Source organism: Crinia signifera, chromosome 2 (assembly GCF_055691185.1).
Source record: "Crinia signifera chromosome 2, ASM5569118v1, whole genome shotgun sequence".
Taxonomy (NCBI): Eukaryota; Metazoa; Chordata; class Amphibia; order Anura; family Myobatrachidae; genus Crinia; species Crinia signifera.
Window position 1 is genome coordinate 105108496 of NC_139218.1, and position 16780 is coordinate 105125275.

A 16780-nucleotide genomic window follows, 5' to 3' on the forward strand; every position below is an offset into this window, starting at 1 on the left:
CAAACCACCAATCTCCCTATAAAATTAAGTGTATTTTATTTGTAAGTAAGTAAGTTTTATTTATATAGCCAGGGCCGGTGTTAGGGTGTCCGGCGCCCTCCTGCAAACCATAAATTTTGCGCCCTTTCACATTGCCATTGCAGCAAGCTGCAGCTCGTTTGTGGGAGTGTATGCACTGTCCACCGTCCCCGCTGCCTATGGCCTGTTGGGGGGCATCACTTCAGCGTTTCATGCAAGCCTCCGCCACCACCCACCCTCCCCGCCGCTGATGGCCTGTTGTGGGGGGGCATCGCTTCGGCATTTAATGCGAGTGGTCGAGACAATGCAGGCATGTCAGGTGGAGGGCTTCGACAACTGGGTGACATCGCACACAACCAACACATGGCTGGCCTGCATCTGGCTTCACAGCTACTGTAGGCAGCGCAGCCAGGGTGCAGCCGATACTGTGCAAATGTTTCACTGTGTAGCAAATAGCTCGCATCTCAGTGCTGTGTCTGCAAAATGTTTTTAGGCATTATTTAAAAAGTGTCTAAATTAATATTAAAAAAATATATCATTATTAAAAAATATGTTATAAACATGTATAATAAAAGGCTCACTGTTTTTTGCTGTTTAAATCTTGAACAGTCTCTCCTCTTCTATCTGCATAGGAGGGTGCTGAGGACGCCATTTCCCCTCTTGTGACTGAGGGGGAAAGGAGGGGAGAGAAGGAGGAGATGGAAGAAGAGGGGAGGAGATAGAGGGGGCGGAGTGTTGAGGACTGGGCTTCGCTGCACACTGAGAAGAGGGAAGGAAGAGGAGGCGGCCTGTTCATCACTTGATTGACAGGCGCAGGGAGCAATGGGTAGGGGGCGGACCCAGACATGACATCCAGGCATTCACAGTGTCAGTGAGTGAGGGGAGCTGCCCTTCAGGCTGCTGGCTGCCTCTCACAATATTCGACAGGCTGCGGCAGCCAGTAGCCATGATCAAAATATATATAAAAAATATAAAGTTTATATGAGCGCAAGGCACGCCACTGGCTGCACAGGCTGTACAGAGACTGGGCGGGGGAGAATCAAGCACTGCCACACCGCACGGTCACTGTCGCTCTTTGTTATTACAGCGCTGCCTGCCACAGCACAAGAGTCTAATGACCTTCTGTTGAGGAAGAGGGGGCAAGAGGAGGACTTTGGAGGCCAGACATAGTGTGTGTGTGTGCACCGGGGTGAGGGAGCAGCTTTTCATACTGCCACCCACTATTAGACAGGCGCTGCAGTGGGCGTGCAGGCAGTGACAGTGAGGGCTGAGGCAGCTTTAGCAGAGCAGGAAGGGAGACAGCGCCTTTTCAGCATGGCGCCTGCCTGCTTTGCAGGAGCTGCTGAGTGGGTAGCGCCGGCCCTGTATATAGCGCACTTTCTCCAACAGGACTCAAGGCGCTTTACAGACATTAAAAATAATGCACATACTGTAATACAAAGGGTTATCAGAACGAGCAACAATGACAGTACAGAAATACATCACACATATACATCACACATACAGATATGCACTAGACGCATTCTAATAAGCAACACGCACATGGGGAACATATATTTACTGAGCTGTACAGCACCCGGTTCTTTGAGCCACGTCTGGTTATGGTCAGGCCTTTTGCATTTTTTTTTTTTTACAAAAAACTCACAAAACCTCACATTACCATGTCTAACAAATAGCACATGACATTTTCATGAATAAAATTCTCACTTTATCACTTCACATCGCTTTTTTCATGCTTCAATCCGCATTTCATTAAATTGTCGATATCTTCCAAAAATTTGAAAACATGCGATATGGTGCAATTTCAGAACCTTACTAAAAATCACATCCTATTAAATGTCACCCTGTATGTAATAGAGCTGTAGGTTTTCCAAAGCAAGATCTTAACCTATGCAAGACTCTTGTGCAGTCTCAGGGGGGATGCGCAAACATCCGCGACCCCACTTCACCGCACATCTCCGGCTACCGCAGAGATAATGATCGTATACAGTATATCCTAAAATATGCAATAATAATTGCAAAGGACAGCTCTTGCGTTAAGAGCTGTCCTTTGTGATCTGGCCAGTGATGTGCGGCGGGTCTAGCGGCTCCCCCCTCCCTCCCTTACCTGGACGGCTGCTGGCTACTGCTGCGGGCGGGCTCTCCTCCTCCCTGCACCTGGAAGAGGATTTACAGTGCAGGGAGGAGAAGGTCACTGGTCCAGGCAGCACAGCGCTGTGCTGCCTGGACACAGGTGAGGGGTGGCCGGTGCAAGGTGGCGGGGGTCAGTGCGGGGTGGCGTGGGTGGCATTAAGAAGCCCATAGGCTATCAAAATGCTGTAATAACCCTGATAATGGGTTTTTTACTGCATTTTTCGTTAGAATACCACCCTCAATGCTTAATCACACGCACACAGTCATTCCAGAGGTGTACCTGTAATGCAGAAATCTGTTGAGCTGGCATCAGATTTGGGGGGAGAACAGTGGATAAAATATATGGAAATAATATGTATTTATTGCTGTTGCTAAAATTTAATTATGTGGATTACCTTAAACAGGTTCCCCCAGCACACCAAAGGGCACTAGCAATAAGATTTGAAAAATAGTAGCTCATATGGGCCCTTATTCTGATTCGAGCGGTACGGCCCGCGTGTGGCCGTACCGCCGATGTTTTCCGTCTGCACATGCGCAGAGGTCAATCTGCGCATGTGCAGGCGAATTCGCCGCACATAACGTTACTACGCCGCAAAGGGGGCGTATAGGGGAGTGAGGGGCTTCATGCCCTCATTTCCCTATGTATACGCCCCGCGTTTCATGGGCGTTCCCATGCAAACGCGGGGCGTACGCATGCTAATGAGGGTATGACGCCAGTGATGGGGGCGGAAAGCTGACGTCGCCGGATGTCAGCTCTCAGCCCCCATACAAGCTAGCACACGGACGATTGTCCGTGTGGTCTCAGCTTGCGGGAGCTGCTGGGGCGTGCGGACCTGCCTTCGATGGTCGACGACCATCGAATGCAGGGGGCAGCTCCCACCATGGTGGAGGCGTACGCCTCCACCATTTTTATGCGGATCGCCAGCCGTCCGTGTACGGACGGCCGTGGCGATCCGTCTCGTGGGCGGGGATTGGTTTGTGCGGCCAGAGCACCGTGTGCGGCTCTGGCCGCACCAACCAGAATAAGGGCCTTAGAGATCTTAATTACAAATATTTGCAAAACTACGGTAAGCCTCCAGGCCATTGTCAAGACATCTCTGATACTGGAGGTCCCTACACTGCAAATACATTACCGACTTCTCTGCCTCCTCCTCAAGGATATGGCAGCCTGATTGGTGTTTACACAGATTTATGTAAATGAACAACCAGCTGTTAGTTCATTGTTTCAATTTAACTTGTAAATTAGATGGCACAAAAATACAAGTAAAAAAAAAATCTAATAACAAATATGAATTATATAACAAAGCCATCCCTAAACATAATTTTTTTTTTATATATATATAATTTTGAGACAATAGAAGGGGAAGTACCACATAAAATACTTTTTGCACCACCTATAGTCACGTTAATTACAGTATATAGCATATTTCTGTAAAAAAAATGTGGCTGCATCTTTTGTTACACATGCATTTATCACATTCAATAGACTCCAACGGGCCAGGAATGCTTCAGGCGATATATATATAAAAAAAATAATAATAATACAACCAACAAATGTTTTTGCGATAAACATGCTAACTGGGAAAAAATTACCATGGAAACATCTTGATACATATGCCCCAAGCAGAGTAGGCAAGTATGTTGTAAGTTTGGATTATTAACAACTAGCTGGTGGTTTTTTATTTCCAAAATTACAGGGGGTCCTCAATTGATGGGATTTTCTCTACAGTGTCACCATAGAAGGATTCCCAATTGGGGTCCAGGTGGTCTTTTTGGGACCCTTTACAATCCTGTAGGTCTCTTCTCCTTGAGCCTATGGTCTCCCTTAATGATAGTCAATCACTGAGGGAGACCGTAGGCTCCAGGAGAAGAGACCAATGGGATTGTAAAGGGGTCCCCAGAAGACCACCTGAACCCCAATTGGAAATCCCCCTACGGTGACACTGTAATTAAAATTTCTCATCAACTGGAGACCCCCTGTAGGTGTACCAAACACCAATTATGCCACCGATATCCATACCCCCCTCCACCTATAGATTTGTTTCGCAACCCACCCCCATCCATACAATTAGCATTATTATTTGAATCAGAATTTACTTTTTAATCCTACTTTCATTTCTTGATTGTACTTCTATGTACATATATTTTTTTTCACAATTTATTGAGTAAATTGTACACTTTAACGTGACAAATCTTCATCTCAGTCTTATTCTTCAACTTCTTACACTCATAACATTCAAACAAATACATGCAGCGCTCATGCCCATCGACCAAACATTATCTATGAACCAAAAGGGTCTGGGAAACCCTTAAGGCAGAACAGTGCCTAACATCCAACTGACTAACAGGGTGAGTGCAGTGTACCCACTTTACATTGATCAACGGGTGCATTGACCAGGACAAAATTTCTCAGTGCAACCGGCCGGGGAACGCAGTGACAGGCTGGAGGACTGGAGAGACGGATAATAAAAAACAAAAAAAAAAATTAGGTACAGTTTTTATTTGCCGGTACAGACTGTTAAATAAATGGCAATTTTTTTTATGTGTTCTGTGTGTGTGTGTGTGTCTGTGTTGTAGTGTATGTGGTTGTGTGTGTTGTGTTGTATGTATCTGTCCAATGCAAAAGTGTGTGAGGTGTGCTATGTATATACAGTATGTGTATGTGTGTGTTGTGTCTTTGTGTATCTGTGCAGTGTTTAAGTGTGTGTTTTGTGTGTGTTGTACTGTTTTTTGGGTGTGTGTGGTGAATGTGGGTGTGTGTTGTCCTGTTAGAGGTATGTTATGTGTGTGTTGTGTGTATCTGCGCAATGTGTAAGTGCGTAAGATGTGCTACGTATAAATGTGTGTGTGTGTAGTGTGCTGTTTGTATCTGTGCAATGTTTAAGTTTGTGTGTTCTGTGTGTTGTACTGTTTTTGGGTGTGTGTTGTAGTGAATGTGGGTGCGTGTTGTACTGTGAGTGGTGTGTTATGTGTGTGTGTGTTGTGTGTATCTGCAAAATGTGTTAGTTTGTGAGGTGCGCTACGTATATATGTGTGTGTGGTGTGCTGTGCGTATCCTGGCAATGTTTAAGTTTGTATGTTCTGTGTGTTTCTGTATCTGCACAATGTTTAAGTGTGTGTGTGTGTGTTCTGTGTGTTTGTTGTACTGTTTTGTGGTGTGTGTTGTAGCGTATATGGGTTTGTGTTGTACTGCATGTGGTTTGTTATGCATACCTCCCAACATGACCCTCTCCAGGAGGGACACAATGCTCTGTGTCTGGACTTCCCTGGTAATGTATGATTGCCATCACCTGTGATGAAACTCCTTTCTTATCAATTTACCTGTTTAAAACAGGTGATGGCAATCATACATTAAGAGGAAAGTCCAGAAACAGAGCATTCTGTCCCTCCTGGAGAGGGTCATGTTGGGAGGTATGGTTATGTGTGTGTTTTGTTGTGTGTATCTGTCAGGGACGTGCGGTGAGGTAAATGGCTCAAGAGTCCCTGGCAAGTACCAGAGACAGATTTGCACATACTATATGAGCCATGGAGTACATACCAGCATTATACACATGTGCAGCAGTATACACTGCTGGAGATTCGCTGAGTTTTGATAAGAGATGTGCAGAAAAGGTAGCCAGGTGAGGCACTGCCTCACCTGCCATAGACTTTTTACTCCAAAGTTTGATTCTTTTTAAGTATTATTTGTATTTTTGACATACTTTATAAATTGAAACCGCCGGCATATGCGCTAGTATGACAGGAAAGGCTGTGTCTCACCTGCCTCACCCCACCGCACGCCACTGGTATCTGTCCAATGTGTAAGTGTGTGAGGTGCGCTAAGTATATATGTGTGTGTTGTGTGCTATGTGTGCGTATGTGGTGTACTGTGTGTGTGTACGTGTACAATGTGTGTGTGTGTTATGTGTGGTCTATGTATATCCTCAATTATGCCTAATTGTTTAAAGCCTTCCCTATAATGTTAGAATGTTTCATTCATACTCAATGACAGCAATGAAAATAGATGTGGAGTTGTTCCTTCCTCAACGGTTTCCCAGATCGTCGATCTTTTTCCCAGATCATCAATGAAGGCAAATTAAAACTTGATGATTTTTAAATTTTTAAGTGAAATTTCCCAAAAACGTCTTTGAGGTGCACACCACCGGATCCAGAGGTATCTTGTTGCTGAATTTGGTGGCTCTGAGTGCCACGGTGTGTCTGCAATGCAACAGCCACGCACGCACACACGCACGCACACACACACACACACTCTTCAATTTATTATATAGATTATCTGGTACTTGTGTAATATCTGGGCGCCCGATTTTTTCATTGCATCGCATCACATGCAATATAGTGGCATACAATTCCTGCGATGCAATTTTTCCTTGTAAAGACCCAATTTTTAATTGTATAGTCACCCATGGGTGATTTCATACCCCCACTATCCAACTACGCATGGAGTTGATTTTATATAGTGTGGCGAGAGCAGCGAGCCAACAAGCCCAAAGCGTGGCGAGCGTACGCAGAATACATGTAAAGTAATCCACGTCCCCTCGCGGGCCTCGCTGCGCTCGCCACCCTTCGGGCTCGGTGGCTCGCTGCGCTCGCCACACTATATATAATCAACTCCATGCGTAGTTGGATAGTGGGGGTATGAACTCACCCATGGGTGACTATACAATTAAAATTCTGGTCTTTACAATGAAAAATTGCATCGCATCGCATGCCTTAAGTAGTGGCGTGCAATGATAAAATCGGGCTCCCAGATAATACACAAGTACCGATTATTTTATAACACCAGTATATTCTGTAGCATTTTACTATTGTGAGCCTGAACAGTAATTAAACAATGGGGCACATTCAATCGGCTGCATATTTACTAAAATTTAACAACACAGGGTGTTTCAATCATGAGAGACTTTTGGAATTAAATTTTGGGGGTTTTTGAGTTTGTTTTTTTTAGCAAATTGTTGGAACTTGCACCTGGAGCCCTTGTATACCCCCAATTACTGATTCAGCAATTAGAAGTTTCCAGTTACAGATGTGACATCTTGTACGCAAGCAGCATGTAAATCCCGGCGTAGCGGATGCACATACCTGCTGCAATTAAATGAACATTACAGACCTGCACAGACTATTGACTTCCATGGAATAGTGCTGCCACAATACATACATGCAGCAAAGATAGGAGACTGCAAATCTGTGGCTTACCTTCTGGCAGCTATGCCATCTGAAGGAGCATCTACATTATGCTGAAGTGGCTCAGTCATACTCCAACATCTTCCACAGCACATGGTGAGATTCCTGTATGTGAGACCTCTATCACCCCGGGGTGTGTGACCCCTGCGTCAGTGTGTGTGACCTCCTTGTCAATTTGTGTGACCCCTTGTCAAGTGTGTGACCTCCTGTCAGTATACAGAGAAGAGCGTCTGGAACAGGTGAAGTGTTCCCAAATCCCAACCCCCCCCCAGCATATGGATTTTTGCCACAAAAAAAAACAATGATTAATTTCTTTGTACATTGGATACAAGTCCCTGGTAATTCAAAATAGGTTGTGAGGTAAGCGCATTTTTTTAAGTGTAAAACCTTGTGCTTACCTTCCAATATGACCCATTCTGGAAGTGACACAAGTTCTATTCCTGGACTTCCCTCTTGATTTATAAATGCCATCGCAAGGTTAAGTTATTTGAAAGTTATTTCACCACAGGTGATAGCAATCATACATGAAAGGTGCCCATACACGCTGCTATTATCTTGTGCGTTTTGGGCTATATCGCATCGCATGCCATTTGCATGCCATTTGCGTGCAATGAGATCGGGACCTAGTTCAAAAAGTATGTGCAGCACATACTTTTTTGAACTGTGCAATGGGATGCCCACGGGAGCGGGCATCGCATCACATCGCACAGCACCGTATGGGCACCTTAAAATAGAAATCCAGGAACAGAGCATTTTGTCCCTCCTGAACAGGGTCATGTTAGGAGGTATTGTATGCCTTGTGGACAGTTAAATATGCCTCTATGTTTTTTTAAGAGAAAAAAAAAGAGGTAAGAGGGCCCTGCTCATGGGCTTACAGTCTATAGAGAATTGTACTGCATACTACCTTGTGGCCACTAACTTGTGGCTCGCATTTTCTGCTTTATATAGTTCAGTAGTTTTATATTACCTGCTTTGCCATGCTAAGCAAAAGTGGCTTCTACCAGGTGCCGCTTAGTAAATTTAGCTCAGTTATTAAAATACCATTTTATAATGAAAAAATAGTGCAGCCTTGCCCATATTTTACGATAATCTTATTGTGTTCTATTTCTGTCAAATGCAAAACTAAAGGGCCCCATACATCAGCAATTAATTGTGACAATTTTCAGATAAGGAGATGATTGCCACAATTAATTTTAGATGTGTGGGCTCCCCCTTTTGGCAATCCCAATCAAAATCGCCAATCGATTGCTTAATCAGGTTTTTAAACATGTTTAATAATCTGGTATTATCTGCAGATCTTTTTTATATGTGTGGGCATTCCCAATTCGTCTTCTTCATCTATTTACATTATGAACAGCTGAAATGACAATCGATTGGGGCAATTTCCAGATATGAAGATGCAATCTTTAGATGGAAAAATCTGCCGATCACTGAAATAAATCTGTAATGTGTGGGCAAAGTCAGATAGATTGTAAAATCCATTTATCTGGCCAAAATATCCCAATATCTGAAAATCCATAAATTGTGATTGCTGATGTATGGGGCCCATAAGACAATTTTCAGATATGGAGATGATTGCCACAATTAATTTTAGATGTGTGGGCTCCCCCTTTTGGCAATCCCAATCAAAATCGCCAATCGATTGCTTAATCAGGTTTTTAAACATGTTTAATAATCTGGTATTATCTGTAGATCTTTTTTATATGTGTGGGCATTCCCAATTCGTCTTCTTCATCTATTTACATTATGAACAGCTGAAATGACAATCGATTGGGGCAATTTCCAGATATGAAGATGCAATCTTTAGATGGAAAAATCTGCCGATCACTGAAATAAATCTGTAATGTGTGGGCAAAGTCAGATAGATTGTAAAATCCATTTATCTGGCCAAAATATCCGTATATCTGAAAATCCATAAATTGTGATTGCTGATGTATGGGGCCCTTAACTTTGTAACACTGCTCTCTTGGAAGAATTATTATAACAGGCTCTGCAGTTCTGTACCAGTGTAACATTGACAGAATATGGCTCACCATCTGGCTACAATAATCTGGCAACTGGAAACACACATATCTCTGTTAAGCATTCTCCCGTGATGAGAGTCTATTGTCTGCTGCATGCCTCTCGGGCGACGGTGAGGAATGCATGACTTAAACACTGACTTGGACTGGAAAAACGATTTGTAGGCAAGCTGTTGAAATATTATTAGAATGAAGAAATGAAAAAGTGCGCTCAGGAGTACTGTATATAAACCAATAGTCACAGTTACTAATAAAAGCCTGCACTGTACCTTTATTTAATATGTTTTGTTTAATAAAGTACAAAACGATGTATAAACCACGTGGACCATACTGTAGATCCTATTACTGCAGCATTCTCATTAACAGTAATATTCAAATAAAATGTTACCACTAAGTGCACCATTGTTTGCCATTCTTTTCCACTTCCTAAAACATTTATATACTGTACATAGGAGTCGGCCCAGTCTATATATATATATCTTGGTTGCCTATGATACTACAGGTTGAGTATCCCTTATCCAAATATCCATTATACAAATTATTCCGAAAACTATACATTCCAGAAAGTGAAAAAAAATAAATGAAAATTCTAGCACTACTGGGGACATCTCTTATATATTTAGCCAGATCTGTCACTCATCCCCTGTGTGCATAACATTCCCACCCAGCGTTCTACACAAACCCGCCCCCCCTAGGGAAAAGACACTCATCCCCTGTGTGTATATAACGTTCCCGCCCAGCGTTCTACACAAACCCACCCCCCCCTAGGGAAAAGACCAGTGTGATACACACCACCACCCCCTTGACATCACCTCCCCCCGCCCAGCAAGGGCTACAGTACACGCCCACCATCCACCATTACTCCACAGCCACCAGGTGACACCCCACCCCCACCCTTAGGCGGAAAATCCGGCCCTGGCTGCCGCGCTGCAGGTTCGCCCACTGGCAGAAGCCAGAAGTATCCCCACGTTCCTCTGCACCAGCGCCACAACTTTTATCAATGTCTTGCCCACATACCACTATTATACAGCCTCCTGCTCTCATGCACCCTCACTCCCTCCCAGTGGGAGGAGACGCTCACCCACTCCTCCAATTCTAGGGATGCCCATCGACCATCAATGATTTCAAATCATCTATGGTTTATGGCCGATGTTGAATACTTTTGCCATCGATGTGGGAGGACCAGAAGATGGTTTCCCTACATCGATGGCAAAGCACAACCGGAAGTCCCGCCACCGAGTTCTGATTGATCCACGGCCTATTCAGTCAGATATAATGGATGACCATCGATAGCTACAACAATCAATGGTTATCCAAGTAATATTTTACTACTATTGATGGCAGGGTGCAAAATCGCCATCAATGCCAACCATAGATGGCGTCTGCACAAATGGCCATCCCTACTCTGCAACAGCCAAAAACCTTTACTACCCCTCATGCCCACACAACCCTATCTCTGCCCTGCCTCCTATTCTCCTGCCCTCGTAACTTCAGCCAGTGGGGACCCGCTCCCCCTGTGTTGCCCACATTCCCCTATCATGCTTTACTGCCCAGCCTCCTGCTCTCATGCACCCTAACTCCCACCCAGTAAGAGGAGACACTGATTCACTGCCACGCTGGACCCTCACCCACTCTTTAGTCCCCCTTATGCCCACACACCCCTATCACTACCCAGCCTCCTGTTTTCCTGTGTCGTGACCTCCACCAATGGGGAGCCGCTGACTCAAAAACACCCTACTATACTATTGCACACACACACCTAAACTACAGGCACACACACCCCCACACCCACAAATGCCACTTTACTCTCCACACTATCAATGTACATCTTACTCTGTAACCGATTTTTAATTAAACAAAACAATGCACACCCCCTTCCAAATCATATGCTCTCTATTTAACACATTTCACCTATAAGTCAAGTTGCAATACAGGCCATCTTTCATACAATTCTAACCATATTTCTCACAATACAAAAGTTCACAAATTAAGGGAGCGCAGCCCCTTACGCCGGTGTGAAGAGCGCCCGTAGGGCGCGATGAATCACTTAGTGACATGTAACTGGCGCTACTGGAGACATCTGTACCAGCACTACTGGGGACATGATATGTAACTGGCACTACTAGGGACATGATATGTAACTGGCACTATGTACTGTATGTGAAAGAAAATGATTGTTGGGCATTCAAACTCAGTACCTGAGATAGGACACAAACTTTGTTTCATGTTTTGAAACCTTGTTTCATGCACAAATAAAATATATTTGTGTGTATTTCAAGTCGTTGATGTGTTTGTACAACATAAATGCAAGATACCTCAAGATACATCATTGAAATATAAAAATATTCTGAAATACGGAATAATCCATTATCCAAAATTCTTCCAGTCCTGAGCATTTTGGATAAGGCAGGGCAGGGCAATTTCGGCCCTCCAGATGTTGATGAACTACACATCCCAGGATGCTTTGCATAAGTTTTGCTATGTGGCCATGCTGAAACTTATGCAAGGCATGCTGGGATGTGTAGTTCATCAACATCTGGAGGGCCGCAATTGTCCAGCCCTGGGATAAGGGATACTCACCCTGTATAAACACATTGGTAACAGAACATATAATATACATAGTAAATGATCATCTGCAACAGGGGAACTGATGATCAGTCTCCACCAGCGGCAGATATCCCACAAGGCAACCTAGGTGACTGCCTAGGGTCCAGCAGGTCCCAAGGGGTCCCATAAAGCTATCCTGGCTGTCCAGAAAATTTGAAGTGGAGCATTAAGTGACTACCACGTGATGTCATGACATCACATAGAGCCACAGTAACAAAGTCCCTTTGATGTTCTTTGGAAAATATTTGGTCACACAATATGCTCTCATCCACTGTATATGGGCAGCCAGTTTACTCTAAATGTGACACTAATGTACTCTAAATGTGACACAGGTATTACGCCCTGTTCCAAACCATTGCATGACTATCGGTGACGTTATGACATCACATGGTCCTGCTCACACTCCCAAAGTCCCTTTGGTATTCTTTGATAGGATAACATTGTTTGGACTGGTTTAAGCCACTGTATGTGGGTAGTCAGTTTATTTACAGGTGACACGGGTATTAAGGTTACTTCAAAAAGACCTAGAGCCTGACTCTATCACTGCCGCCTGCAATCAGAGGCAAAAATATGGTGCTATGGATTTTTGGATGAAGGAGGGCCCCAAACCTGTATCTTGCTTAGAACCCCATGAGGTCTAAATCTGCCTTTATACATCCATTTGCATGCAGCCACGTAAATCAGTGTTATCCCGCTTGCTAAGCAGCGAAAGATAGTAGCGAGTGATGCTGAATCAGGCCCAAAGTGCCCTAGCACCAAGGTCTGAAACCCCAACTTTAAGCACCAGTACATGACTGTGCACCATTATGCTCCACCATTGGTCACACCAACAAAGTCTTCATCAACCCCCTGGCAGGTACAGTCTCCCCATCTGAACATGCTTGTGTCTGTGACCACAGCTGCTTGCATTGAGCCACCCCAAATCTCCCATAATAGCCCCACCGATTGGTCCATTCTGTGTGCATGACCAGACACCGCACAGGAACACCTATCACTTTTCTGCCACCTGATACCATCTGCATTAATGGCAACAGTAACTTTGTGTAGCACATGCGCCATGTGGGTTTTCAGAGTTTTTTGTGTGTATAAATAATTGCTCAGCTATGCGAACATGGGCATTGCATGTGATTCAGTGCAGTGTGAAAGGGGTAAAAGAGAGAAATAAAGAAAGTAACACAACAAAAGAGGAAGGGAGGTTCTAACCCTTTGAGTGCCAAGGGGATTTGTCAAATTAGGTGTGCAAATTGCCAAGCAAACATTTTTATTCATCACAATGACCTGTAATGTTTACCGTATATAGGAAATATAATTTTTTTTACAAAACATTTTTTATTTGAATTTATTTATTTATATAACAAATGTGAGAGACGCTGGCATTTTTAGCAGCTACTTTGTGCATCTCTCGCAGAGATGTTGGCATTTAAAAGGTAAATAAATATTTAAACAGAAAGAATAAATACTGTATATCCTATAAACAAAGTTTATTTTGTTTCCCCCCTTTACATTTAACTAGTATAATATATGTCATATTCTGCTTTTTTTAAATAGTTTATGGTATTAATAATTAGCATTTTTTTTTCTTAAAATGCTACAAAAATTCTAAATCAAGACCCAAGTCAATTTGGGATATGTAGATAAGGTCCTGGCTTTCTGATGATGTGTAATGTTTCAGCCACACAAGTAACTTGCAGTCCTCAGCCCTCCCTCAGTGCTTCCATTGGGCAGGAGGCGGTGTTCTGCTGATCAGTTAAATTCTTCCCAAATTTTCTCTCTGGCTGCAGTGACTGCTGCTCTCTTGTGTGAGTTTAGTTTACAGTGGAGTGGACATTTTCCCGAAACTCTCACTGAAACAAAATATTAAAAGTGCACAGGAAATAGGAGTCGGGGAGAAGAATAAACAGTGGTCTAAGTAAAACTTGTGTCATTTCCTTCAGACAGGAATATACGTTATATTAATTCATACTCATCCCTTCCACAAACAAAGGACCAAGGAGAAGAGAAAAATGAGGGAGAATACTATGAACGTTTAAGGAACCAGATGTTTTAAGAAAACAGCTGACTTCATCAAAAGATAGAAATGGATGTGTAATTGGTAGCAGAAGAGACAAGGTAATAAAGCTGACTGCAATCTGCCTTATTTACATCCAACAGTCATTTTGTGTCAGGGCTACTACTGTCGTTTTCGAAACTTTTTGAAAACAAAATGTTCAGATTTGTATCATATACAGTAGGGGGAGTATGTAGCATTCATGAAATCTGTGGCACAGGCATAATAACTGTACATAATTAGGTATATTACTAATGTATACTGTTCTTATGTGTGGTATTTAAACTATTGATTTTTTAATCAGTACGTGATTGTCTTATAGAAAAAAAAAGGGTTTGCTTCATTTTTTTTAACCTGTATTTATTATGTTCTTGCGTATATTACCTTATGAAAACTTTTCTTGCGATGTGTTGCTCGGAGAAGGGTTTAACCCTTTCTGTACAGCACCTAAGTTGCTGGCATTCCTGTTGTCTCCAGCAAGCTGCATATATAGTATATTACTATACTGAGCCTTATTGATACAGATGATCGCATGAACCTAGTGGACAACATTGAAGCATTTGTTCAATACGCCTAAACATAGAGACTACCAAAATATTCCAGCAAACCAAATGTTCAGCTGTAGTTAGATAGAAGTTCAAAATGTTGGGGGATGGTGGAGACTTACATGAGTCAGAGAAATGTTACTTCCAGGTTGGGAGTGTAGTCAAAACATAACATTTAATGCAATATGACTTGTATAAATTGTCTATGCAATTTATTTTGCAATGAAATACAAATACAACGGAATGGTAAAAAAAAGTATATGATAAATGCAGGTTATATAAAATAAAATAAAATGCATTAGAATTTATGGAATAAAAACAAAATAGTCATGAAAACTAAGGGGGTGATTCATTAAGTCTTGGGCGGGGCTGAATTCCGCCCCGTTCCGATGGGGTGGCTGACGTCACAAGACATTAGCACCCGAACCCTCTTCGGCGGACACAGAAGGAAATAAGTCAGATGAGACGGGTGCCGGACAGTTTATCGACAGTCATTACCCCAGCGTCGGGATCCCGACAGTCAAAACCCCAACACTCAGGGTACCGATGGCCACTGGCTACTCTCCCTCGTGGGGGTCCACGACCCCCATAGAGGGAGAATAGAATAGGTGGGAGCATAGCGAGCCACCGTGCCCGCAGCATGGCGAGCGCAACGAGCCTGCAAGGGGCTTTGTTGCACTCTCCGCGCTGTCTGAGTTCGGCCAGTCGGGATCCCGACATCGGGCTAATGACTGTCGGGATACCGACTGTCGGGACCATATACCACACCCGATGAGACTGACTTTTATTTCCGAAGGCAGGAGAAATCATTTGATGGTTGGCGACCATCGTGATTTCTCCTGCTGGCAGATGCATTTGTTAGCGAACACATCCCCTCGCATGGCACAGAGGTTATTCAGCAGCGGAGGGGGGGTTGGCATCAGCAGGGCGGTGTTTCAGCACTCGGTAAGTAGTGATTTTTGCTGCTTACTGAGCCTTACAGAATCACCCCCTAAGTTGTGCACAAATACAATAGCCGTGAAGTACCGAACGTGAATATATCTTCATATGAACTACAATTAGGGAGCTAATTAAAATGTGAAGTGTGAGGGCTGGTGTGGCGGTAAGGTATTGTGTTATTGGAGAGTATAAAGTAGTGTAAGCCTGCTTTTTATTGGTTCTAGAACATCGCAAAGTGTTATAATGTCATCTGTACAATGCTGAGCAGGTCACTGATATATGCTATATGTATATGTACACTGGGTATATCTACTTTTGGAGCATACACTCGGGGTGATGTAAGTCCTATTTGTACGTGATCTGACTAAAAGGTCAACATGGCCGAAAGGTCAAGACAAGTAAAAGGCTGATGCGGAATTGTTCAACAAATGAGAAGGTTGATATGAGTTTTTCAAAATTTTTGGTGTCAATTTTTACATTTGTGCATGTGGACCCTCAATTCGCTTCATTCTCCATGCTGTAGGCCAGGTACTTCATTGAGCTTTACCATTCCCAAGTGTAGTCCGTCCGCTTGGCTGGAAAAGTATGAAAAAGTAAAAAAACATGAAAAACTAAATGTGAAAAACCCAAGTCAACCTTTGCATGTTTTGACGTATTGTCCATGTCTTCCTAATCCAAAGTGACCAATAGTGGTCGACCTATTGACCTATCTAGCTAATACCCATTGTCCAGATCCTACAAATTTGTTACCACAGCAGACAAAATATACTGCATATAAGAATCCTATTATTTGCATAGAAATATCTCTTATAAAAGCTGCTGTAAACATCAATATGTTTTGTATGAGGAAAATGTACCAGAATAATCTCTAACTATAGTAACAAAGCTTTTTCCTGCATTATATGAAACTTAATAATGTCTTCCTTTTGAATGTGTCAGATGGATAATTGTACTGTTCCATCAAAAGATATATTACTATAAAAAAATAGAAAAACTGACATAAATGTGCAACTAATTTGACACGGACCAATGTACAGTAGCAGTGCTAAACATGATGAATTCATTGACACCACATTAAGAAGTACATTTACTAAGATGGAAATTCTATTGAAGATGGAATGTTGCTATGGGCAATCAATCAGATTCTGGGCCAGATGCACTAAGCTTCAAAAGTGATAAAATGGAGAGTGATAAACAGCCAGCCAATCAGCTCCAACCTTCCATGTTACAGACTGTGTTTGAAAAATGTCAGGCAGGAGCTGATTGGTTGGTTGTTTATCACTCTCCAT

General features: G+C 43.0%; 1 protein-coding gene across 1 annotated transcript in view; it reads left to right on the forward strand.

Moving 5' to 3' along the window:
* Nucleotides 1-13729: 13729 nt before the first annotated feature.
* The window catches only part of CCDC80 (coiled-coil domain containing 80), a 103389-nt gene continuing 100338 nt past the window's right edge, over nt 13730-16780 (forward strand). The window contains exon 1 of the mRNA XM_083172675.1: nt 13730-14069. The gene's annotated coding sequence lies outside the window, so the exon portion shown is untranslated. The remainder of the gene's footprint in view (nt 14070-16780) is intronic.